The sequence below is a fragment of the Meles meles genome, chromosome 6 (assembly GCF_922984935.1).
Source record: "Meles meles chromosome 6, mMelMel3.1 paternal haplotype, whole genome shotgun sequence".
Taxonomy (NCBI): Eukaryota; Metazoa; Chordata; class Mammalia; order Carnivora; family Mustelidae; genus Meles; species Meles meles.
In genome coordinates, this window is record NC_060071.1 from 33,007,112 (window position 1) to 33,030,878 (window position 23,767).

The 23,767-nt window shown below is 54.0% G+C and overlaps 1 protein-coding gene across 6 annotated transcripts in view; it reads right to left on the reverse strand.

Moving 5' to 3' along the window:
* LINGO1 (leucine rich repeat and Ig domain containing 1) overlaps window positions 1-23,767 on the reverse strand; it is a 190,933-nt gene that overhangs the window by 62,698 nt on the left and 104,468 nt on the right. For all 6 annotated transcript variants that reach the window (XM_046010162.1, XM_046010159.1, XM_046010160.1 and 3 more), the window contains one exon: window positions 11,655-11,829. The gene's annotated coding sequence lies outside the window, so the exon portion shown is untranslated. The remainder of the gene's footprint in view (window positions 1-11,654; window positions 11,830-23,767) is intronic.

Genomic DNA, 23,767 nt, shown 5'->3' on the forward strand with positions numbered 1-23,767 from the left:
CAGTGATGAGGGTTACCATTTATAGAGCACTTATCATGTGCCCAGTACTGTTGTGAGTACTTCTGAGAGTACTCAGAGAGTACCGAGAAAGAGATACTTTCAATATCTCCATTTTAAGAGGAGAAAACTGAGGCAGAGGGAAGTACTTAGCCCAAGGTCACATTGCTGATGAGGGGCCAAGCCAAGTTTCAATCCCAGGTGTTCCGGAATCAGACCCCACAGTTGTAATCAGTACACTCCATGGCCCACAATGGTCACATTGGCTGAAGGCATGAAAGCCTGGAAGAAAGGCAGTATCTTCCCACTCTCTCTCATGGCAAGGTATCTCTTGGGCTTGGGCTCATAGCCAATGTGCCATAGACTGAGTGTGGGTGTTCCCTCCACCCCCAAATTCATATGTTGAAACCGAAGCCCAGTGTAATGGTATTTGGAGGTGAGGCTTTGGGGAGTGGATTAGGTCATGAAGGTCTCGTGAATCTCATGAATGGGATTAGCACCCTTACAAAAGAGACCCCAGAGAGATTCCCTGGTCCCTGTGCCATATGAGGACACATGGAAAGATGGCTGTCTGTGAACCAGGAAGTGAGCCCTCACTAGACACCAAGTCTGCTAGCACCTTGATCTCAGGCTTCCCAGCCTCCAGAACTGTGAGAAATGAACTTCTGTTGTTTATAAGCCACCCTAGGCTGTGGTGTTTGGTTCAAGCAGCCCAAATGGACTAAGACACAGCAGCTTCTCGGTGTCTCCTCTTGGATTTTCTCTCTCCAAAACTGAACTCACGCTCACTCTCATTCCTGTTTCTCCTCTTGAGAAATTCATTTGATGGGATGGTGTTGGTATCGAAAGCAGTCAATGGGGTAAGGAGGGAGGAAAGGCTGAGTCAAACCTAGAGCCAGGTGAGTGGAGGCCTTGGACCTGGGCCTGCCAAGGGGCTTGTTCACCCATAGGGACTCTTCCTCAAAGCTTTTCCCATCAGGCCCTCCTAGACACTCTGGGCTTCCCCCACCTTCAGCCACCTCAGGTGGAAAGGATGAACAGCAAGTTATGGCCTTGGCTCTTCTGAAACCCTGGCTCTGAGAGTGGTCCCACCACACCCCTCGTATAGAGGAGTTTACTGGTCTCTGAACGTCTGGGTGCATTTCCTATGTGCCCTCCTCATCCCAGCACCATGTCCCCTTTCCTCAGCCTCCTTACAGTTAACAGAGGCTACATGAGAAGTTCTGGCCAATGGGTTGTAAACAGAAGTGACGTGTGTCATTCTTGGGCCAAAGGCATTTAAGAGCACAGTGCGACTCTACCATTTCCTCCTCTTTGCTATGGTGACTGAAAGAGAGCACATGTTCCAGATGGGGCAGCTGCAAGATGGTGGAGCTTCTATCAGTCTGGGTCCCTGCACTACTGTACAGACCAGAGTCCATCACCCTCCCTGCTTCCCATACTGGACACGTAATGTGAGGTCAGACTGTAAAGAAAGGAAGGATATGGGAACCTCAGTTGTGCTAAATCACTGAGAGTTCCCAGAGAACCTGTTAGTGCAGCACAACCCTGCCAACCCTACTGCATCTCCCCTGGCCACCAGGGCTTGTGACCTTGACATATTTGGTTTGAGAACATGTTTGGATGACATTCTGATTTGAGAGAACCAAGCTCCATTTGCAAGCCCGTAAATAACAAGGATTTCAGAGGGGGACAGAAGTATGTTAATCCTCAATTTCAAGTGTTCCCTAGTCACAGGGAAAAGGGGGAAATTTCAGGCCCTGTAGCAGGATCCATCAGCAGGACAATTCCCACCTGGAGAAGGGAGGTGTGAGCAGAGGCAAGTGGTAGAATCTCCATGAGAATTGGGACCTTGGCCTACATTTAAGGGCTTGAAATTGACATTAGGGGGTGCTTGAGTAGCTCAGTTGTTAAGCATCTGCCTTGGGTTCAGGTCATGATCCCAGGGTCCTGGGATTGAGCCCCGCATCGGCCTCCCTGCTCGGCAGGAAGCCCGTTTCTCCCTCTCCCACTCCCCCTGCTTGTGTTCCCTATCTCTCTGTGTCTCTCACTGTCAAATAAATAAATAAAATCTTTTAAAAAAGAAAAAAGAAATTGACTGTAGAACAAAGGCTGGGGCATCCTCAGGGCTTTACCACTGGCTTACGTCTGGGATCAGCTTTAGAAAGGCCCTGGGGCCCTCTACTTGTCTGTCCTGGATTGCCAAGAGGGCCTTGGAGCCACAAACAAGAGCAAGCTGCAAGCTGAATTATGCACTTATATTTTGAACTTATTGGCACTTCACTTTGGCAATTATTGCCTTAAATGTTGTGCACTCCTGCGGGACAACACAGGGAACAGGGAGAAAAGGCAGCCCCTCAGATAACAGCGGGCTCTGGCAGGCAACCCGAGGGGACAGCCCCTGATGTCCATAAATGCCCCCTGTGATGCCTCATTTTCTCCAAAAAGTAAGATTTGTCTGTAGAGGATTATACTGCCTCCTGTCCACCCCCTCCTAAAAAAAAAAAAAAAAAAAAAATGGGTACCATATAGCTTCCTTGCCACTGTTAGAAAGACTTCCCCTTGGGGAGCCTGGGTGACTCGGTGGGTTAAAGCCTCTGCCTTTGGCTCAGGTCATGATACCAGGGTCCTGGGATTGAGGCCCCATCGGGCTCTCTGCTTGTGCGGGGAGCCTGCTTCCCTTCCTCTGTCTCTGCCTGCCTCTCTGGTTACCTGTGATCTCTGTCTGTCAAATAAATAAATAAAATCTTTTAAAAAGAAAGAAAGAAAGAAAGAAAGAAAGAAAGAAAGAAAGAAAGAAAGAAAGAGAGAAAGAAAGACTGACTTCCCCTGTAAGGGCAAACTTCAAAAGTTTCTTATGTATGAGTGTTGATGCTGGTGTCAGTATGTGCATCCAAAGACTGGTCTGGCTTTGAACTTGGGCCACGTTAGCTAGAAATCAGAGTGTGGCATGGCACCCTGCAGAGGTCTTGGGGTGTACTTCAGGAGGGGGCTTGGATTGAAGGTTGGGGAAGATGTTGAAGAAACCCCAGGGACAAAGCCAGGCTTGGCGGAACCTGAGGACAGGCCCTGTGGAACCCTGGGGACCCGGGGACCAGGCTTCCCAAAAGTAGTCATAAAGAATCCTCTCTCGGAGGTTTTGGGGTGGGGGTCTCTGTGTCATCTGGCGTAATTGTCCCCTGGGAAGCACTGAAGCAAGTCCTGCCATTATCGGGTTCAAAATAAACAGGTGTGCCTGACAACCATGCAACTGAAACCAAAATCCTACAGGCAACAGGCAGTGACTGCTCCATATTCACCTGGGAGTTTATTCTGATGATGAGAAATCCATAATGGTAAGTTTGGTCAGTTTGGCAAGAAATTTTTAACTGGGTGCAGACCTGAAGTTTTAACCCAGTCTGAACCCCCTGCACAGACCCTCACAGCCAGGGATTTGCTTGGATAGGTTCATGGGAAGAAACTGTGCCCAGAATCCGCTGTGCTTTCTGCTTTTGTTTCCTATGGGCAAGTTTCCTGGCCAGTGATGCTGAGAATGACTCATCCCACGGTCAGGGATCTGGTGATGGCTATGGCTAGAGGGGAGAGCTGGCTGGGCTGAGGTCAGCTCAGAACCCCCTCACCCCCTGCCAAAAACACACCTGAGCATCTCCATTCGGGGAGGAAGGAGTTTTAGATCGGGCTGTTATGGTCTGGTTCTCGGAGACCGGATAATGTTGGGATGAATGCACGGGCTTGCAGAAAATGCCTGACTAGAACTGCTTGGGGGAGGACTCCCTGAGTGCAACATTGAATTGTTCTCCCCTGAATGGTTTTTGCTGACTGACTGGCCTTTAATTCACTGTCTGCTGAGGGCTTGGGGGCTAAAAACGGAGGACAGAGGTTCAAAGGCAAGTGTTGGAAGAAGTTCCTCCGATAACTGAGTAAGAGCTGGCACAGGAGTGAGGTGACAGGTGGAAGGAAGATGGAGGGGAAGGAGGAGGGAAAGAGAGGCACACAGACACAGATGAAGGTAAACGCCTGCCGTCACCGTCATCAGGCTCATCCCAGAGAGCATCTGAGGAGACCTTCATGGGCTAAGCACTTCCTAGGCGTTAACACATTTAATCTCCACCAAAACCCTGTGAGGCGGGTACTGTGATTGTCCACATTTTCAGAATGGGGAAACTGAGGCACAGAGCGGTGTAAGTAATGGGGCTGTATGTGCAATCCAGGCAGTCTGGTTCCCGCACTTGTCCTGAGTCCCTGATGAAACTGGGTTGGTCAGATGAGAAGTGAATGAAAGGCTCCTCAACGCTGTTCGTGGGAATTCTGTCTGGGTGGGTCAGATCTGAGGTGTCGGGTGGCGGTGGGGGGAACCTTTCTGTCACTTACTGCTGTGTCACATTGAGCAAGTTACTTAAACTCTTTGAGTCGGTTCCTTGCCTGTAAGACATGCTTCATACGGTAGTTAAGAGGACAGAGTGCGCATGCGCGGTGCCGCATCTGTACAGTACGTGGTTGGGAACGGATACTCCACACCCCCTCCCACTCCGCGCAGCCGCAGTACAGATGGCTCGCCTCCAGAACTTGAAGAAGGTACGTGTGTGCATACATGTATTCATCTGTGCCGTGCCCCTGCATGCATCCCCCCCCCCAATCCTGTCCCCAGCTAAGGGCGGTGGTGGCACCAGCCACACAGCCCCCCAGCCTCACACCCAGGCACCACTCCGAAGTCCTTTCTCTCTCCCTCTCTCATCCTCACATCCTCTCACCATGGGCAGCCAATCCTTGAATATTTCCCAAACTCACCTTCTCCCTAATATTCCCCTACCCGTCCCACCTCCCACCCAGTGCAAAGGTCTCAGCTGCTTCCTTCCCTGGCTTGCTGTCCCCCTCCACCCACCCTCTGCACAGTGGCAATCAGAGCGATCTTTCCCAGTCCCCAATCTGACCTCCACTTAAAACCCTTGCAGGAAGCCTGACCAAGCAGGATGTGAAACTCCGAAGCTCTGAGGAGAAGTCTGACAGATTTGACTAAATAAAGATCTAAAGCTTCTATACGGCCAAAGAGGCTATAAACCAAGTTAAAAAGACAAACAGCAGACTAGGGAAAATATTTCCAACACACACAACAGACAAAAAGTTTGAAAATTACTAATATACTAAAAGCTCCTTTATATCAATAAAAAAAAGAAAAAAAAAAGAAAGAAAAATGGGCAAAGGATATGAACAGTCAATTCACAGAGGAGGAAATACAAATGGTCCCCAACCGCATGAGAAGATGCTCAGCCTGGCTGTGGAGAAGGCGAGTGTTGAAACCACAGCAAGACGCTTTCCTGGATGAGCATGAATTAAAAAGCTTGATAATGTTCAGCGTGGAGGACTGTGTGAGGAAATGGCCAGCCGCAGCTACCAAGGGTAGGAGCATAAACTGGCCAAACCTTCCGGAAGAGCACTGTGGCAGTTCCTACCCAAATGTAATAAACGTACCCTTCAGTCGGGCAATTCCACATCTGGAAAGCTATCCTACACAAATGCTTACACATGTCAGCAAGATATATTCACAAGGATGGTCACTGAGGCATCATTTGCAAGAGTGAAAGATTGAAAATGGTCTACGTATTCCATCAACCCAGGACTAGTTACATAAATTACACTCAGGCCAAACAAGGGAATATTAGGCAACCATCAAATGGGACACCATCAATCTGTGCCCTGGGACACCAACAGGTGCCCACAGCACACCGGAAAGTGAAAAAGGGAAGTTGTAGAGTAATGTGAATAGATGATTCTACTTCTTTTTTTCACAAAGTAATATACAGGGCACCTGGTTGTCTCAGTCAGGGGAGCGTGTGACCCTTGATCTTGGGGTTGTGAGTTCAAGCCCCATGTTGGGTAAAGAGATTACTTAAAGATAAAATCTGGAAAAAAAAATTAACAGACAACAAATATATTTGCAAAGCACAGAAAAAAAGTTCTGGAAGGAGGCACACCAGACCAACAACAGTGAGATCTTAGAAGAACAAGATTTAAGGGCAAAGAGGGAACTTCCATACTTAACAGGACACATGTCTACTGTTTCAATGTTTTTGCATGAGCAAATAATAAAAAAGAAAAAATACCCCATTCCGTGTTCCCTCAACGGGCTGTAGGGTAAAGTCCTCAGTGTTGCACCCAAGGTCAGTCAGGACACAGTCCTTGTGTTCCAGCAGCCTGGGATCTCCCCTTGACCTGTTCTTTAATTCTAGACAGAGCCAGGTCCCTTGCATGTCCCCCAGACAGCCTCTGGATCTTCGTCTGTATGGTTCCCTCTTCTTGGCATGTCCTCCCCTGCCTCTGGGCCTCACTGTCAAGTTGCTGCTCATGTGTCACCACCTTCTGGAAACTCCCCCTCAACACTCTGCCTTCATGCCCCCTCGCATGGCCACGGTGATGACCAACGGTCGGGAAGCCACACGGTGTATCTCTGTCTTTACTGTGTGCTTTCCCCTGTGTTGACGGCTCAGATCCTCAGAGCAACCCCAGGTCGGTTCGTCATCACCTCATTGAACAGATGAGGAAACTGAGGCATGAAGCAATTCCAGTCATCAGCAGAGCCAGTGAGTAGAGCTGGGAAGAGGGATATGAAGAGTGTCTCCACCAGCATGGGACGTGCCTTGTTCTTGCCCACCACAGCCTGGGCCCGGGGAAGTCTGCTGGGGCCACCGGCCAGCCCCCCATCCTCCCCAGCCAGGGCTCCAGGAAGCATCTGGCCAGCCATGGCGCTGGTTTCCTCAGGCCCGGGAGCAGAGCCATGTGGGACTAGCAGGCCCAGGACAGCTGAGGAAGGGGTGGAGTTTGTAGAGGGGCAGCCGCTCCCAAGGCAAGTCCCCCACTACCTCCTGTGCACCTATTATGTGCCAGGCCCTGGGGGATCTGGCCTGGGAAGCGGGGCCCTGCCTTCCACACAGCTGCCAAGTCAGACACAGGAACTCCAGGAGCCTTGGGGGGAGGATGCAGGAGAGAGCTGCAGGGTGGTGTAGGGGAGGGTGGTAGGTGACTTCTGATGGCAGTGACAGCAGACAGGGTGTCTCCATGAAGGAAGTGGCATTTGGGCCCAGCCTGGAAAGAGGAAGGGGTTTGGGCAGATGGAGTTGGGGAGAGGAGCTCCAGGGGACTGGAACAGCTTGAACAAGGGCCTGGGGGTGGGAAAGCGTGGGGAGGGCTGGGGAAGAGTCACTGGTTCTGGCTGGAGGACACAGCGAGGCGGGAGGAGGGATGTGGCAGTGGATGGGGAGGGAGGCCTGGTGGGAGGAGGGAAGGCTTGGAGAGAAAGAGGGAGAGAGGGGAGCTGCCCAGAGGCAAGGAGGGGGTCATCTAGGAGAGTGGCTTGGCCTAGGATTTGAGCTTGTCGGGCTAGCAGTGTGAGTCGGCCTAGTTCCTGACCTTGCTTGATTCCCTCGCCTGTAAAGTACTCCCGGATTCAGTGAGACCATGGTTTAGGGAGGGGGAGCTCGGGGCCTGAGGACAGAGGGCTGACTCCCTGGGGCTGTCTCCTGTGTAGTGTGAACTTGGGTGTGTACCTCATCACCAAGAGTTTCCAAGTGCCATCCTGTGTTTACACTGGAGATAATGTGATTTCAGACCCTCTAACCTTGAAGACAGACGAGAGGCAGAGCCCCACACAATCTTGGCAGGTCCCTGCCTCAAGTTCCCCCTGTAAGTGGTGGGCTGCGGGCTGGGTAGCTTCTCTAGGCCTGGTTTCTCAGAAAGAAGAGGAGAAGGGAAATGGGGAAGAGGAGGAATCTGGAGGAATCTAGTGGAATCAGGAGAAGGGAAGAGCAGGGGCGAAGAAAGCAGGAGAGCCTCCTTCCTGGGGCTTGTCCCCTAACCAGCTGGGACCCTTGGCCTCCCTGACTCCTCACGCCCAGCAGCCAGTGTGACCAGCCCCTCCAGGGCAAGTTCATTCCCAGGCAGGTGCACAGGAACAATGGTGTGCAGGCCTGGAGGCCCGCAGACTCTGGGAGCTCGCCTCACCAAGCTAGCGCGGGCTGATCAGCTTTCATTCCGTGCCTGCGCACCTGTTTCCTCTTGGATGAAAAGGATAAAAATCCTGTCCCTATAAGGTAGCATTATCAGTGTCCCCCAGCCCTCTGGGCCTCCCCCACCTCAGCTCAGATTGCGCAGTGCCTGTTTGCTCGTCACCTCCCCCACCAGCCTTGTGGGCAGGGACCACATCTGACTCATCTTGGCCATTCCAGAGACTAGGGTGGGGCCTGGCGCAGGAATCCTGCCCACAGGCAAGAGAGCTGGCAGCGAGGACTGACAAGCTGGCAGCGAGGACGGACAAACAGGGCCTTTCACCCTTCCTACCCCTGCACCGGGTGAGTTACTCTGTTCACATACCCATGACAATGCTGGGCTGTGTGGGGCTGGGATCAGGGCTCCATCTAGGACTGGGATCAAGGTCCAGTCTGTCCAGGATCAAGGCTCAGTGTGGGGAAGTTTTCTCTGCCTCCCCACCATGAAGGGCACAGGATTCTCCCCAGCTTTACCCACTGCTTAAAAACCACAGGTTCTGCCCTTTGGGTGTGGGGGCCCTGTCTTCTGGGTCCTCATTATGCCTACCCCCTACCCTGGCACAGCCCGTCCTCCACTCCACTCCACACAGCTATGCTGGGATTCCCATATTCCCTTTACCCTAGCCCCCAGCTGACCCCAGCAGAAGTGGCCCAAGGCAAGAAATACTTCCTTGCCTTCCTAACTGGCCTTCAGAAACACAGCAAGGATGGGCATCCTTCTGGCACGGATGCATTCCCAGGTCAAGGAGAAGTGGTTTTTGGGTTATCTCAGATTTCTCAATTATCCACCCCATGGCCGCACTCCATTAGCCCAGAGAGAGCCAACAGAGGTAAACCAAGGTCTGGCTAAACATGCAGGAAAAGGTGTCCACTGGACCATACAATGAGATGTGATACCCAAAATGCCCCTGCCACTCCCAGTGCCTGAAATCCCTCCTTCACGCTCCTTGCTTTAAGCCACTTTTGCCAAACGCCCTCTGAAACCTCCATTCTGGGTCAGTGTTCAGCTCTGAGTGCGGGGACTAGGATCACTCAGCCCTGGGTGACTCAGGCCCAGCCCAGGCCGGGCATCTACAGAACTCAGAAATGGGAGCAGAAGCAGGGGCTGCCCTGGGTGGGCAGCAGAGCTGGGCTTACTTCCAAGAAAGGGAGGGCTGCACCCACCCCCTGCAGCCAAGCCCCCCATCATCTCTGTCTGCTGCTCCCAAGCAGAGGGTCAAGTTGGTTTGCTGGCAAGACACATGGTTCTCATTTTAATTAATTAAAGAAAAATCTAATCACTGCATTAAACTTCTCATTACTCCACTTGAATACCCGTTAAGTAAATTTAATTACCAGAGGATTGGGTTTCCCAGCCTCTTTCATTAGCTTCTGATAAGATGAAAAGGGGGAGACGGAGAGGGGAGGGAACAGAACAATGTCCCTCCCGACCCACGGAGGGCAGGGTGGCACTGTACCAGGGTTGCCATGGTCAAGCTTGGGTGTCTCCCCAGGGACAGGCTCAGCCTGGGACCTGGAGGAGTCCCTCCCACACCAGCTGCCCTTAGGAAGAGGAAAGCCTCGCACTCAGCTGAAGGCTTCTACAAAGGCCACTCTTGGCTGTTTATAATTTATACCCCACCACCTTCTAAAAGAATTAGAGGCTGCTGAGAACAGCAAAAGCTGAAAAATAAGAAGTCAGAAGAAGGAAAAAATGAGAGAGAAGAAGCCAGAGGGAAGGCCCCTGAACAACTCTATGCCAGAATCCTGAACATTTAGGAGACATGGGCCACAAACCAGCCATGAGCTTCCTAGCAGCCAGGGTAAAGAGAGCAACACACTTTGGCATGGCTGCTGGAACCCACAGGGTACTCATGAAGAAGGAAGTGTACACTGGCCCTTGGCCTTTCCGTCCGGAGAAAGGGTGGAGCTGGAGGAAGGACTAAAGGAGAGAAACACTGGCTGGAGCAGTGAGTAGAGGCTTCCCAGAGTGGGAGAGACCTACACAGGCCCTAAAGAGAGGATGGGGTAGAGAGCAAGAAAGGGCATAGCAGGTGGGGGAACCACATGGCTGAGGTTGAAAGGAAAACAATGAACACTTAGAGGAGAAGACACAAGGGGCAGAGGGAGGACAGGGAGGCCTGGAGTGGAAAAAGCTTCTCAAAAGGAGGGGATGAAGGTCCACCCCACCACCAGACCCCAAGACGGGCAGCCCAGCTCCCCAGGGTGGAAGGGACTCGCCCTGTTGGTTGGGGCAGAAGGAGCCAAAGGCAGGGAAGGCAGCAGGCCAGGGGCCTCCAGGACGGGCCAGGTTGGGGACTTGGGTCCTACTTTCCTGTACGAGATGGTGCTTGCCCAGAGGCCCTCCATGGCCGCTGCGAGTGTGGGCTGCTTCAGCTCACGGCAACCCTGTCTCCAGAGCACTGCGCTCTGCCAACAAGGAGCCACTACAAGCATGGCCCAGTCATTGACTGACTGGTGCAGAGGTTCAAAAGCCTGGCCACCTCATCTGGGTGGCAATCCTACAGTGTCAACTCTAGCCCAGGGCCCCCCTGGACCAACCCAAGGCTAGACTTTCCCTGAGACCATGACCTCATTCATTCCTGGGCTCTCATTCCTGCTCCAATTTCTTCTCTTCCTCCCTTCTCCCAAGAGCCGCCCTCAATAAGTCTCATGTTTACAAATCCTTGTCAGACTTTGCTTCTAGGGATCTTGACTGACAACACTCACTCTGCAGCTCCTTCCCCGTTTGAAGAAAACAAGATGCTCCAAATTCCCCAGGAGGGAAATGGAAAGGGAAGAGACTGAGGGTTTACAGAGTACCTGCTGGATGCCTGTGCTTCCCACACGTTGTCATTTCAAGTAGCTCTCATGGTAGCCCCGTCAGGGTTCACCATCAGATAAGGAAACTGAGGCTCAGAGAGGCATAGGAATTTGCCCAAGGACACACAGCACATCTGGGATACAAGCTGTCCAAGCTGCACAGACTCCACTGATCATTTGTCACTTGCCTCCCTCAGTGGGTGACTCCTTACGCCAGCTGGACCCCAAGCTTCCTTTGGGAAACACCTACCCTTCATTCCTGATCACATGGTTGGGGAAAGACAGACCCTGATCTCCCCCCCACCTTCATGTTTCCAGGACCTGCATACTTAGTTAAAGTGCCAGGACGATCCAAACAATGATCCAATAGGGCACAAGAGATCAACACCAGGCTTTTTATTTGTTCTATCAAGAAAGAAGAAGTTGTCTCCAACCTTGATCCCAGAATTAAACCTGGAAGCATGTTGCCCCAGAAAGTGTTGGCAGACATCTTGTGACCATGTCAGGTGAAATGCTCCTAGGAGTGGAGCCATCACCCAGGAAAAGAAGCAGAGAAATACAGACAGAAACAGGTCCTGGTCACATTGTTCGAACCACTGGATCAAACCCTGCCTGAAGCCCAACCTATCTCTAGACCCTGCCGTGACATGAGTTGATAATTTTATTTCATTAAAACCTGTTTTTGGCTACATGCAACCAAGGGAATTCTGACAGACACAGTGTTCAGGAAGGTATCCTTCCTATTCCAGAGACCAATAAGTCTTAGCTGACTATCCCCAGGAGCCAGGAAGGGAGCAGAGAGGGGATGCCACCTACCGTGACTGCTACTGTGCCCCTCTGAGTCCTAAAGCTTGCAGAGTCCCCAGGCTGGGCTGAGGAGTGGGCTTGGGAGCAGGTCCAGGGGCTGCACAGGGACAGAGCCCTGTAGACGCAGGTGGGAGGCTGTATGGCCTCACAGACTCAAGGCAGCAAGGACATGGCCATGGGATCCCTGAAAAACAGGAGAAACAAGAGTGAGCAGTAGGGGGACAGAGGGGCTCGTGGACATGGGGGTAGGGCAGAAGGCAGCTACCCTGTGGCAAAGGTGAGACCAAAACCAGCCAAGTTCCTCTTCATTTCCTCGTACCTTGCCCTTATTTCCCCTATTCACTGCACCCTGCACCCCGGCCCCGTACCTCTCCCTCCCCTGTGACACCTCCAGGCTACAGAAAAGCAACTGCAAGAGGGGTTCCCTCTAACAGGAAGGGAGAGGTGGGGGGCAGGTGTGGCCGGAATCCCTGGGATGCCAGCCCAAGTGTGCCTGCTGGTGGGGAGAGAAGCAGCTTCACCCTCGTGCTGCGGAATCACTTCTCCCGGCTCCTCTCCTGGCAGTGCCCAGAGCTGGCTTAGGGCCCGAGGCAGCCAGAGCAGGGCAAGATGAGCAAGGCTGCCATCTCCTCTGCTCTCTAGTCCAGATTTCTAAAAGAATCCTAGAGAGGACAATGCTTTCCCTGAGGGAACCAGTGATGTTTCAGGCGGGGGCAGAGAGCAGCTCCAACAGCAGTCTCCAATCAGGAGACCCGCCCCCCCCATTCTGTCTTCATGCCAGCCTCCCTTGGGCACTGTCCCTGGCTGGGGCCACCCCTCTCAGGGCCCACACTCTTGCCCAGCTTCTCTCAGAGGCCATGCTGGGACCTCTGGGGAGAGAAGCGGGCATGGATATTTCAGACTCTAGATGCTACCAGAGGTCCTGGCCTGTGCAAAGTCACGAAGCCTTGTTAGGCCCTGGATGAGTCCTCTGAGCTCAGGGCTGCCAGCCTTCTTGGTTCCATAAGAAGGCATGATGACAGAGATCCCGAACGAGAGCACGTTAGGACTGATTGCATTTCTGGAAATGTCTCTAAACTAGCATAGTCTAAGAGCTTTCTGCAACAAAGGGTAGCTGAGCTGCCCAGTGTGACAGCCACTAGTCACGACTGGATTCTGCAATGTGGACAGTGTGACTAAGAAACTGATTTCAAATTTTTATTTAATTACTTTTTACTTAAATCAAAATAGCCACAGGCGGCTAGTGGTAAACAGAGGGGACAGCGCAGCTCTGGACCAAGCCTTGCCCAGCCCCTGGCCACAGCACACCAGGAACACTGAGGTCCACAGAGAGAACAAGGTCATATAGGCTCAAAGTCATACATACAGACAGAGTGTGTGAGTGACAGAGACACAAAGGCCAAAGCAGAGCCTCATTCCTCCAGCTCCTGGTGCCACAGTCCGCCCCCCAGTGGCCTCATATCCTCCCCCAATGCTCATCCCTATCACCCTAGATGCCCTGCCTTTCCCACCACGCTCAGGACTGTTGCACGGAGTGGATCGCTGCCGCTCCCGGAGCCGGCTGTCGGGCCCCCTTGGAAGGGACCCACCTCTCCCAGCCCCGCTGCTGGCCCATCCTTCCATCCTCCCGACACAGCAGCCTCAATCAATGCCCCTGAAGTTGCCTGGGGAAATCATCCATCAGAGGGAAGGGCTTCAGGCACACAGGTGTTCACAGAAGGGTTATTTATAACAGGAAAGTACTGGAAACCGCCTACCTAAACATCCCACAACAGAAATGACATGTGACCCTTCTGTTCGACGGAATATTACACAGCCATTACAAGGGATAAACATGAGGACTGGTAGAGCCATGGAGCTCTAACGACACTGAGCAAGAAAGTGGAGAGGATGGGTGAGGGAGGGGGCCAGGCGGTAGTGGAGGCCCTCAGGCCGGACTTCCCCAGCGGCCTCTCCGAGCCATGACAGGGGCATCACGGGTGCCCCCTTCCTTTCTATTTATTTACATACCGAGTGCCCAGCATCTTCCACAGCACTTTCTAGATATTGACCCGTGTAATCTGCACAAGAAGTGTAAGAAGGAGCAATTATGATGCCCTGTTGTTTTTTTGTTGTTGTTGTTGTTGTTGTTTTTGGACGAGGAAACCATGGTATGGAGAGATGAAACCAGTTATCTAAAGTCAAGGGCTCCTTGTACTCCCCACACATTAGGCAAGTTTCCAGCATTGTCTTCACAGGAAAAGGGCAAGGAGGCAGAGAGGGAACAGTTGTTGCCTGAGGTGGGTGAAAATACAGGTGTGTGTGTATTTCCCCTTTTAAATTTCATAAAAATTCTTCTTGTGGCAATTGAAAGAAAAGAGTTCAAAGAATAAAAGGAATGTCTCGAAATGTCTTTAAAAAACAAGCACACACACACAAAAGGGAAACATACCAAGGTCAAGTTCCTGATGCCTCCAAGAGACCTCCACTGTGAACATAATCCATCTCCCAGCAGCAGAGCTCACGTCTCCGGGCTTTTCTGCCCAGTTCCTGTCGCCCAGACTGCTCCCCCCTGCCTGGGCGAGAGCCTCACCTCTGAGGTCAGCAGGCAGCAGCCCTGTGTGGAGGTGGACTTCAATAAACACCTCCCAGCCCCCTCCACGCAGCGCGGCAGGCCAGCGGGCACACTGTCTGTGGGGTCCTGCCACCGGCCAGTGCTGACCTTGAGAGGCCTCTGCCTCCAGCCCCAGGCAGCCCCATTCCACAGGGGAAGTGACTGAGGCCTGAGGGATGAAAGACCTCGGCACAGGTTACAAGGCTACCCAACAGGGATACACGTGTGTACACACACCCATGTGTGCACGCATGCGTGCGTACATGCACATGACCAATATGTTCATGCACGTCGAGCTTCAGGTTCAGGCCCAGCCTTCTCGTTAAAGGAACAGACGATTCCCAACTTACCCACACACGCTTACACACACACACACACACAATCGTTACACCATTAACTGCTACTGTATCCACAATCAGATAATCTGCTCTTTCTCCTTTCCCTGTTTCTGTGTTGTTTTTCATTTTTGCACCACACATTTATTGAGCACTTGCTGTATGCTAGGTATATTCTAGGGCCTGAGGATTCAGTGGGGTACAAAACAGACAAGCCTGGTGCTCTCGTGGGGAAGGGGGGCACAGATGATAAGCGAATAAACAAGGAAGGTGATTGCAAGGAGCAACAAGTACGATGAAGAAAATCAAGCCAGGTAATGTGAGAGCAAGGTCCTGGGGTGGGGCTAGGGCTTCCTCCAGCTGATGGGTCGGGGAAGGCCTCTGTGCAGACACCACACCTGAATTCATACCTACAGGATAAGGAACCAGTCTTGCCTTGGGCAGGAGGAGGAGAGCAGAGGCGGGCACCCAGGGTTTCTGAGGAGCAGCAGGCTGAGGCCCGGCAGGAGGTGGGCAGAGGTGGGGACAACTGAGAAATGAGGTCTCAGAGGGAGGGCAGGGCCTCGGGGGTCAAGGCCAAGGCCTTGGGTGTCACCTCCCATGTGATGAAAAGTCACCAGGGAAGGGCTGTGAGGTCTTCTTCATTGTGAAAAGTTCCCTGGGGCTGCTGCGTGGAGGCTGTTTTAAAGGAGAGGGCACGGGAGCAAGGGGCCAGTAGGCTGACTGTCCCAGCTGCCAACACACGGCAACGCGGCCGGGGCCAGGTGAGGGAGGACAAGCTGGATTGGGGGTGCACGCAGGAGCAGGGCCAGCTCCTCCACAGTGGGCAGGGCGCAGGATACGAGGGAGTGGAGGTAAGGAAAGGAACCAAGGATGACTCCCAGCTCCCACCACACACCCGTCCTGCTTTTACCACCACCCCCCATGCAATTTACACGATTAGAAAATGACACCGCGGATGAGCCAGTCCCACCCCCCACGCTGCCAAGGCTCACATGCCCCTGAGGCACCGGAAGTCCAATCCCATCCTGCGTGTGGCATGTGGGAAGGAGCAAGACTGAGTTCCACCCTCAGGCTGAGAAGATTGCCTGAAGAGACGGGAGGGGCAGGGACAGGAGAAGGTGGGGGGCTGGCCCGGAGCCCTTGCTCCACCCCCTACCAGCTGTGGGACCCTGGGTAAGTTCTTCCACACACCCAGGCTTGGCCCCCTCATCTTCCCCACCACGAGGCTGGGATGAAGGGTCTGTGAGATGAGACAGGTCAAGAACTGGCATTTATAAATATTAGCATCCTCCTCTTTTGTTTTAAAAGGGGGCCAAAAAAGCCAACTGGGGTTTAGACTGGTAAGCCCCCCATCCATTCTAATATAAATTCTAGAAGTGCTGCAAAGAACACAGGAAAGGCAATGGCAAGTTTGAGTTCACCTACCAAAGAACCCTGCAGGATACTCATGTGCCCTCTTGGTTGTTCAAAAGGATGACATGACAGCCAGGGGCAAGGCCCTCGTGACATCCTTACACAGGAGGTAGAAAGCTATGGGCCAGCTCACTCAGTGGTTAGCTAAATGACCATGTCCAAGGACGTGGGAGAGCAACTCACACTGGCTCCGTGCATGGGAAGGAGCTGGTCCTTGGCCATGCCCAGAACACACTTTTGGCAGAGACTAGGATGGAACCTTAAAGGTAGTCCAGACTCAGAGGGGTTAACTAGAGAGGCAGGGTCCCCTGTTCAAAGCCTTCCAGGAACCCTAGAAATGGGTCACAGTATAGAAGACAGAGTTACCAGAACCTGGGTAAGCTCTGTGAGTAACTCCAGGAATCACTACATAGAGTAGTCATGGACTCTGGTCATGGCCTCTATGTTCCTGGTGGCCAGGAGATGTAGAGGCTGGGTAAGCCTGTTGTTTCAGCTTTAGAGACAATGCAGCCACTTCCAGAAAACCATGCCCAGACATCTATGTACCTGTCTTGAAACTCTTTGATAAGGTGAAATCTGCCCTTGACAGGAAGAGATGAGCCTGGAACCCATGTTCCCAGGGGAAGTCTCAAAAGGCCTGGTCTGGATGTTAGGTCCCTGACAAAGATACCTAGCATTTATGTGCCCAGAGAGCAGAGCTAAGCCCAGTGAAAGAAAAAGTTTCTAGGAAGACAGATTTCTGTCCATCATGAGGAGTAGTGAGCTCCCTGACCCTGGGAGCATGCAAGCAGAAGTCTGGGAACCATGTATGTCAGATGGGGATTTTGCACTAAATGAGGAAGTTGCTTTCAGCCATGTGTTTCTTTAATTCTATCAGCATGTGACTCAGGGCTAGATTGTGTGTATCAAAGTGGGTGTCACAGAGACTAAAGGGAAGGGAAGGTAATGACCATAATAATAATTATTAGTACTACATTATAGATCACTGCACATTCCCATATATTCTCTAACTGGATCTTCTGCCCATCCCAGGGCAGGATGATTAACCCCATTTACAGGATGAGGCAACTGAGGCCCAGATCAGGAAATGGGACCAGCCCAAGTTCCCACAGCACATCAGCCCCCAGATTCCTTCTACGGCCCAACACCTTGGGGAGGGGGTCTTCCTCTCCTGCACCCCCAGTGGTCATCCCACCACCCTTGCCCCAGAAGGAGCAGAAAACTCTCTACCAGCTGGGGTTTCATCTAGCTGCCAAGACTCCTCATTCCTGATGGTTAGAAGTTCTTTTTGCTCATCCTCCTAGAACGTGGGAGGGAATCCCAGCCCAGAAGGCTTTTCCTCCCAGGCCACCCAGGCCCTCCTCCATTCTCCCTGCCTCTTCCCCTAGTAAATCCAGCCCCAGCCCCGTACGTGGGGTCCTTCAAACCAGACCTGAGTCCAGCCCCCAGGCTTTGTCCAGGCAATGAACTCGAGGAGAAGGGTCTCTCCACACTGGCCTCATTCTTCTCCTCACACCCACACAGGGGGCTTGTGAATAGGGGAACCAGAGCCCACCCTGCCAGGTACCCCTCCTGACCACCTACCCTCTTCCTAGCCAAGAAGGGCCAAGAGAGAGGGAGAGAAGGTGTTTGGGCAGGGGAGGTGGGCGCATTCAGAGGAGGGGACTCATGGGGCAGTTGCACCTGGCACCAGTCCTTACCACAGCACGCCCTGAGCCCTCAGGATCGTTTTACTTTCCAGGTAAAGCTCAGAGGGATTAAGGAGCCTGGCCAAATTCAAAATATTAAATGGAACAGAAGAAAGAGCTTGTAAGTCCCAGAGTCAGGGTTTGAACACAGGACCAGCTGAATCCAAACCCTGGCGCTTTCATGTGCCCGCAGCGGCCGGCAGGGAAGTCTCCCGGCTCTGACCAGCAGCCTGGTAAGCAGAGGACAGGAGTGAGAGGAGAGGAGTGAGAGGGCAAGACAAAGGAAAGACACAGGGCAACCGGACAGATGAACTGACAAGTGGATCCTGCAGGGGCCAGACAAGACAGCTCCGGAAGCCACCCTCGTGATCAATGAAAGCCACCAAGTGCCACACTGCTGCCATCTGCCCCTCAAATCCAGCCCCTAGTGTTCCCTGGATCCCTCCCGGACATCCAGGTCTGAGCAGCAGATGAAACCTGCTGCCTTAGGCATCTCCCATTCATGGAGGGTCCAGGGCCAGGCCCCTGGGGGCCATCCTGGAGGTGGGGTTGGGGAGAAGTCCGGGCAGAGGGAGTAGGGGAACCACTCCTAGCCCCGGGGAAGGCCATCTGCCCAGCTTCCACCAGCCCACGCCCAGCTAGAGGCCCTAGCGTCCAGACTGCCCACCGGGCACAGCGCACCCTCAGGCCCCATATGGCCGAGCCAGGTGTCCCCGGGCCCGGCCAGTGGCCCAGCGCAGCCTGCCTGTCCCCAGAGCGTGCAGGGTTTAAGCAACAGCCTCTCGACTGAATATTTAAGAAGGAAAATACCTTTTTTTTTTTTTCCAAGAAAGAGAAAGGGAGGGAGGAGGAAGCCTGCAAAGAAGGAGGAGGGAGAGAGGGAGGGAGAAACCTACCCCATCACTGCAGTCAAGGTCACAGGCATCGTTGTGGGGCGGGCGCAGGCTAGGAGCCTTTAATCTGAGAGTTCAGGCTGAGGAAACTAAGCGCTTGAAGCCGGAGTACATTACTGCCCTGAATGATCTGTCGGCTTCTATTAGGCTAAATATCTCTGTATAATGGGGAATTATCCTCTGAAAAGGCAAACTGCCGGCCTCTCCAGGGAGGGGGCGCGGCGGGAACCTCTCGTTGTCGTGAGGGTTCTCCCACGGGAGGGGGGAGGGAGGGAAGAACAGGACCAACTCAGAAAGCCGCCCCCCACCCACACCCCCTCCCCGGAAAGTCACAGTCAGCAGCTGTTTGACGCTCCTGGCGGGTGCTAGCCTCCCTCCCCCTCTTCCTCAGACTCTGCCTCACTCCCTCCGCTTAGGAGCCTGAAAAGATGCCAGACCTGGGGTAGAGGACTGACAATGCCTCGGTGACAGCAGGTGACCCAGGGGCAGTCCCTGAGCCTCCCTGAACCTCTGTTTCCCCATCTTTTAGATGGAGCTAATAAAAGGCACCTGAAGGCTGTACCGGGGCAGGGCTTGAAACTGGCCCAGAGCCCAGCAGAGTGGGCACCCAGGACAATTTCACTCACGCTGTTCTGCCCACTGGTGAGGACCTCCCCCTCCAAGTCGCCTCCTCCTCATCCTCACTCCCCACTGGGCACCAGCACCTCCTCCAGGAGACATTCCCTCAAGAACCCTGCTCATGGGTACCTCCTCCAGCCAGAAACCCAGAAACCCACCTTCCGGTGTCAAGCAGTTACGTGCCTGTGGACCATCCAGCCCGAGGGATTCCCTCGGACCAGGGCAGCATGGCCTCCTTCTCGGACAGGGCACCTAGACCTCTGCCCAGATTTGGCAGGCTTGGAGACAGGGGCTGGGTCCCCTGGAAGGTGACGCTCAGGGGAAGGCAGTCAGCACCAGGGCAAGAGAGCCAGCAAGCCAGAAATCCCAGGAACTGAGTCTGTGAGAGCAAAGCGGTGGGGAGATTGTCCACAGGACCGTCGGGGCCCAAGGCAAGGCTGGAGCTGGGTCAGAGTAGCACCAAGGTGGACCTTGGTGCTGGGTTCCCTGCACGGGGCTGCGGTGCTGCAGGCTCAGGCCCAGAGGCCTCCTAGGGATCAAGAGGGGCAGGCTGACCTGGGAGGGGACAAGGGTCAACTGGCTCGCGCTAGGTGGGGAACAGGGCAGGAGGACTGTGAGCTGGGTGGGAGATGGTGCAGACCTGGCTCGTCAGCATTCCCGTGCCACTCTCGGTCTGCTGGAAACCCCGGGACGGCGTGGTTGAGGGGTCAACACAGCCACTGCTATTGTGGGGCACATGGCTAGGCCAGGAAGGCCATTCTGAGGGTGATTCCAGAACCGGTGACTACATCCCAGTGGGACATCAGAAAGGAAGACCGCCCTGAGGGCAGTTAGAGGCCGCCGTGTGCTCCCACGTTCCACTATAGACCCAGAGGTCCAGCCCAGAGTCCCCACAGCAGGCGACGGCAACTTATTCCTTGATTCATTCATTGATTCATTCAGCAAATGCTCTCTAGCGCTGTGAACTGAAGGTACTAAAATTCCCAAGATCCTACATCAGGCAGTTCAGTCCTAATGGTACAAATGCGTAGGGGGAGCCCACAGGGAGATAAGAGACAATGACTCAGGGACTGTGTAACAGTGAGAGCCCAAGTTGCTGGGGAAACAGGGTAGGGGGGTCCCAATCCAGGGCTGGGGTTCCAGCCAGACTTCCAGGGGAAAGGTCTTGGAGAAGGGTCTTGAGGGAAAAGGAACTGGGTTTGAAAGCAATGGCGAACGTTTCTGCAGGCAGAGGGGTGGCCTGTGTCAATGCCCAGGGGCACGAACGATGGGTGCAGAGGGAGACAGCTCCTCTCTCCTGGGGAGGGCCTCGTGTGTTAGCTCTTATCCCAAGAACCATGAGCAGCTTGAAGGATTTTAAGAAGGGCTTGACAGGCCCCAATCTGTGCTCCAGAAATATCACTGCACCTGCCCCCAGGTCGAGGATGGAAGACATGGGAGAAAGTAGGAAGCAGTGAAAATTTAGGACCGTGGCAATGAGCAGGGGAGAGAAGTTGGGCCTCAAGGCAGGCCAAGGGCTTGAAAGGAGGGGAGGACGCAGGAGGGACTTGCCGAGTGAGGGCCGCAGTTCTAAGACCGCGGTAAGACAGCGGCAGTGTCCCACCGAGCCTGAGTGGTGCTCCTGTCCAAACCACACTGTCAAATGTTGCAAACCTTTTAAATCCCAGAGTTGCTTTGATCACACAACATTCAGGTGAGCCGGAGAAGCCAGGGATGAGTTACTTAGTTCACTAATTCAACAAAAATTCATTGAGTGCCTGCTATGTTCCAGGCCTTGTTCTGACCTACTCCACAGAATGGGAACAGACCCAGGAGTGCTGCCCAGGAAGTTCCAGGATCACACGGCACGGGTGTGCATCCATGGCTGCAGCCAGTCTCCAGTGGTGAGAGCTGGGGTCATAGCCCAAGAGACGGACGGGCTGCCCGTGGATGGCCACTGGCCCGGGGCACTCATGGCCTCCAGAACTTGGGAGCAAAACCTGAAGAGGAGCTGTGGAAAGGGAAGGCCTGACACTGGGGCTGGCTCGGGGGCCGGGACAGGAACGCGCCTTGGTCTGCAGGGGGAGCACCCCTTCTTCCAAGATGGGGTGGGAAGCCAGAGAGAAAGTATAAAGTGAGAGGAGGCAGGTTCCTGGTGGAAAGCACCGATCTCCTCTGCGGGCAGGAGGCTGGAAAGTGCAGGTGGGGCAGAGAGCAGCAGGGCCTTCGGGCCCACCTGAGAGACAACGGGACACTCAGGCCGGGCCAGAAAGAAAGAGGGGTCAGAGTGGGAGATCTGGAGGACCCAGGGCTGGGCTGGGCCCCCTGAGGTGGCTATAGAAAGGGGAGATCCGGGAACCCAGGAGGGAGAAGGAGGCCCCATGACCACCGCAGCAGGTAGCCTGTGCAGTGGCCTCAGGCTGCCCTGTGCTCAAGGGTTACTAAGAGTCTCCGCAGAGTGCAGGCTCCCAAGGGCCCAGCCAGATGTCTGGAAAAGACTAGAGCTGCCTAACGGCCTCCAGCTCCTGCTGCCACTGAAGGGACTACCGGGGTTGGCACAGGAGCGGCTCCTGCACTCTCAGTCCCAGTGGAGGCCCCAAGGCCAGCCCGTCCATGCCAAGCAGGCTCCCTACTTCCCTGGGCCCTATTCTCATAGGGAAGCCAGGGCAGGGCCCGCCTCTCAGGTGCTCAGGCGGGGAAAGCAGTGCCCAGTGCCCAACAGGTGCCCCATATGACTGTCCCCTTTCCCTCCCTGCTGGCGGGGCCCTTGGAGTCCAGTCTCACAGAATCCCCAGGGCCTGGCACACACTTTTGTTCAATTAACTTTTACTGAGCTACGTTTTTCTGCTAACCAGCTGGTAGTAATAAGAGACGATCAGAATCCTGCCTGCTGGGGAAGGGACTAAAGGAAGGCGGGACATCCATAGGAGGACACATCAGATGCCCCAGGGAACTGACATGCAGACGTGGCTGAGGCCAACATCGTGGGTGGCGGGGGGAAGAGGCCTGGTTCTCACCACAACCTCTGCAACAACCAGGCAAGCTGGCAGGGGAACCAGTGGGGTGTAGTGAGAGCTGGGGCTGGGGCACACCCAACTGGAGGATCCCTGGGTGATAGGCCTTCTGGATGCAAACCTCCTGATAGCACCCAGAGCCTTATGAACTGCTCCTCCAACCTACCCTTTCCCTGTCTTGGAATTCACCCCACCATGTGCCCTGCCCAAGTTAGAGCACTGGAAAGAAACTGAAATAAGTCAAAAGGAAGGAGGAGCCACTTCTGGGAGAAGGGGCAGAGCCTGGAAGGCTTCACAGAGGTGGTGGCTTCTAACTGCTCTGGACTTCACCTTGCTCTTCCATGAAATGGGACGGCTATTCTCCTCCTCCTCCAACTCCTCCTCCTCCTCCTCCTCTTCCTCCTCTTTTTCCTTCTCCTCCTCCTCCTTCTCCACCCCCTCCTCCTACACCTCTTTCTCCTCCTCCTCTTACTCCTCCTCTTACTACTACTACCAATAATAATTGCTAAAGCACATCGATGCTAAGTCTGTACTGGGCTCTGTGTGAGTACTTGGAGCCCAAGAGATAGAGGTAGAGATGAGGTTGAGTCCACCCACCTCCCAGACTCCCTTTGGATCGGCTTGTGGAGGGTCAGCTGGGGTCTAGGCCTTGGGAGGCAGGCAAGGTGGGTGTCACTGGTGGCCAAGGTCTATAAGTTCCCAGTGTTGGCAGCATCACTCTGAGTGGCCCTCTTGAGCTGGGTGGAAAGGGGTTGGGGCTGCGGGATGGACGCTTCCAGACCCGGGTCAGAGGCGGCAAGGTCAGAGGCTACACTGTGTCTGCAACGGCAGCTTGGCATGGCCCTTGCAGGGTACAAAACACGGTGCTGAGTGTGTGCAGGGGAACCTGCAGCTTCCCCCCTCCTGATTTCCCAGGACCAACCTCACCCACACGCCCAGTTCCAGGAGTTCTTGGGCTCGAAGCAGGCAGGGTGAAGGAAGAGGAAAGAGGAGAAAAGCAGCCACCGCCATAACTGTGTGTCTATGCTGGGACTGCACACCAACCCAGGCCAGTATGATTATTCCCACTTAAAGAGGAATCAGGTTCCCAGGGGTAAGGCCCCTTGCCCAAGGTCACAGCTAGGAATGACTGAGCTGGGGCTCACACCTAAGACTGTCTGTTCCTCATGGACCAGGAAGTGTGAAAGGCCAGAAGGGCTCATGGGGCTGAATGTAGAGGGCACACAAAGCATAATCAGCAGGGCCAGAAGGGGTTCTTAGAAGCAAACTCTTCCTGACACCCAGTGCTGCATGTTGTCCCATACATAGGGCTGGCAGGGGCTTGGGCAATTTGAGAAGATGAAGCAGGAGAGGGTGAGAGTGGTCTCTCCTTTGGCTCCCAGCAGCCATCTGCTGGAAACCCTCTGCCCCACTCACCCCTCCCTAAAATCATCCCATCTTCCTGGTGAGATGTGGCACCTAGGAGGCCTTATGTGGGCAACAGGGCTTGAGAAGGACCTTTGCATGGGCAGGGCGGGCGGGGGTGGGGGGCAAGCGGGTGTGGTTAAAGGGAGATGAAGCTCAGCCGAGAGCTATGACAAGGCCAC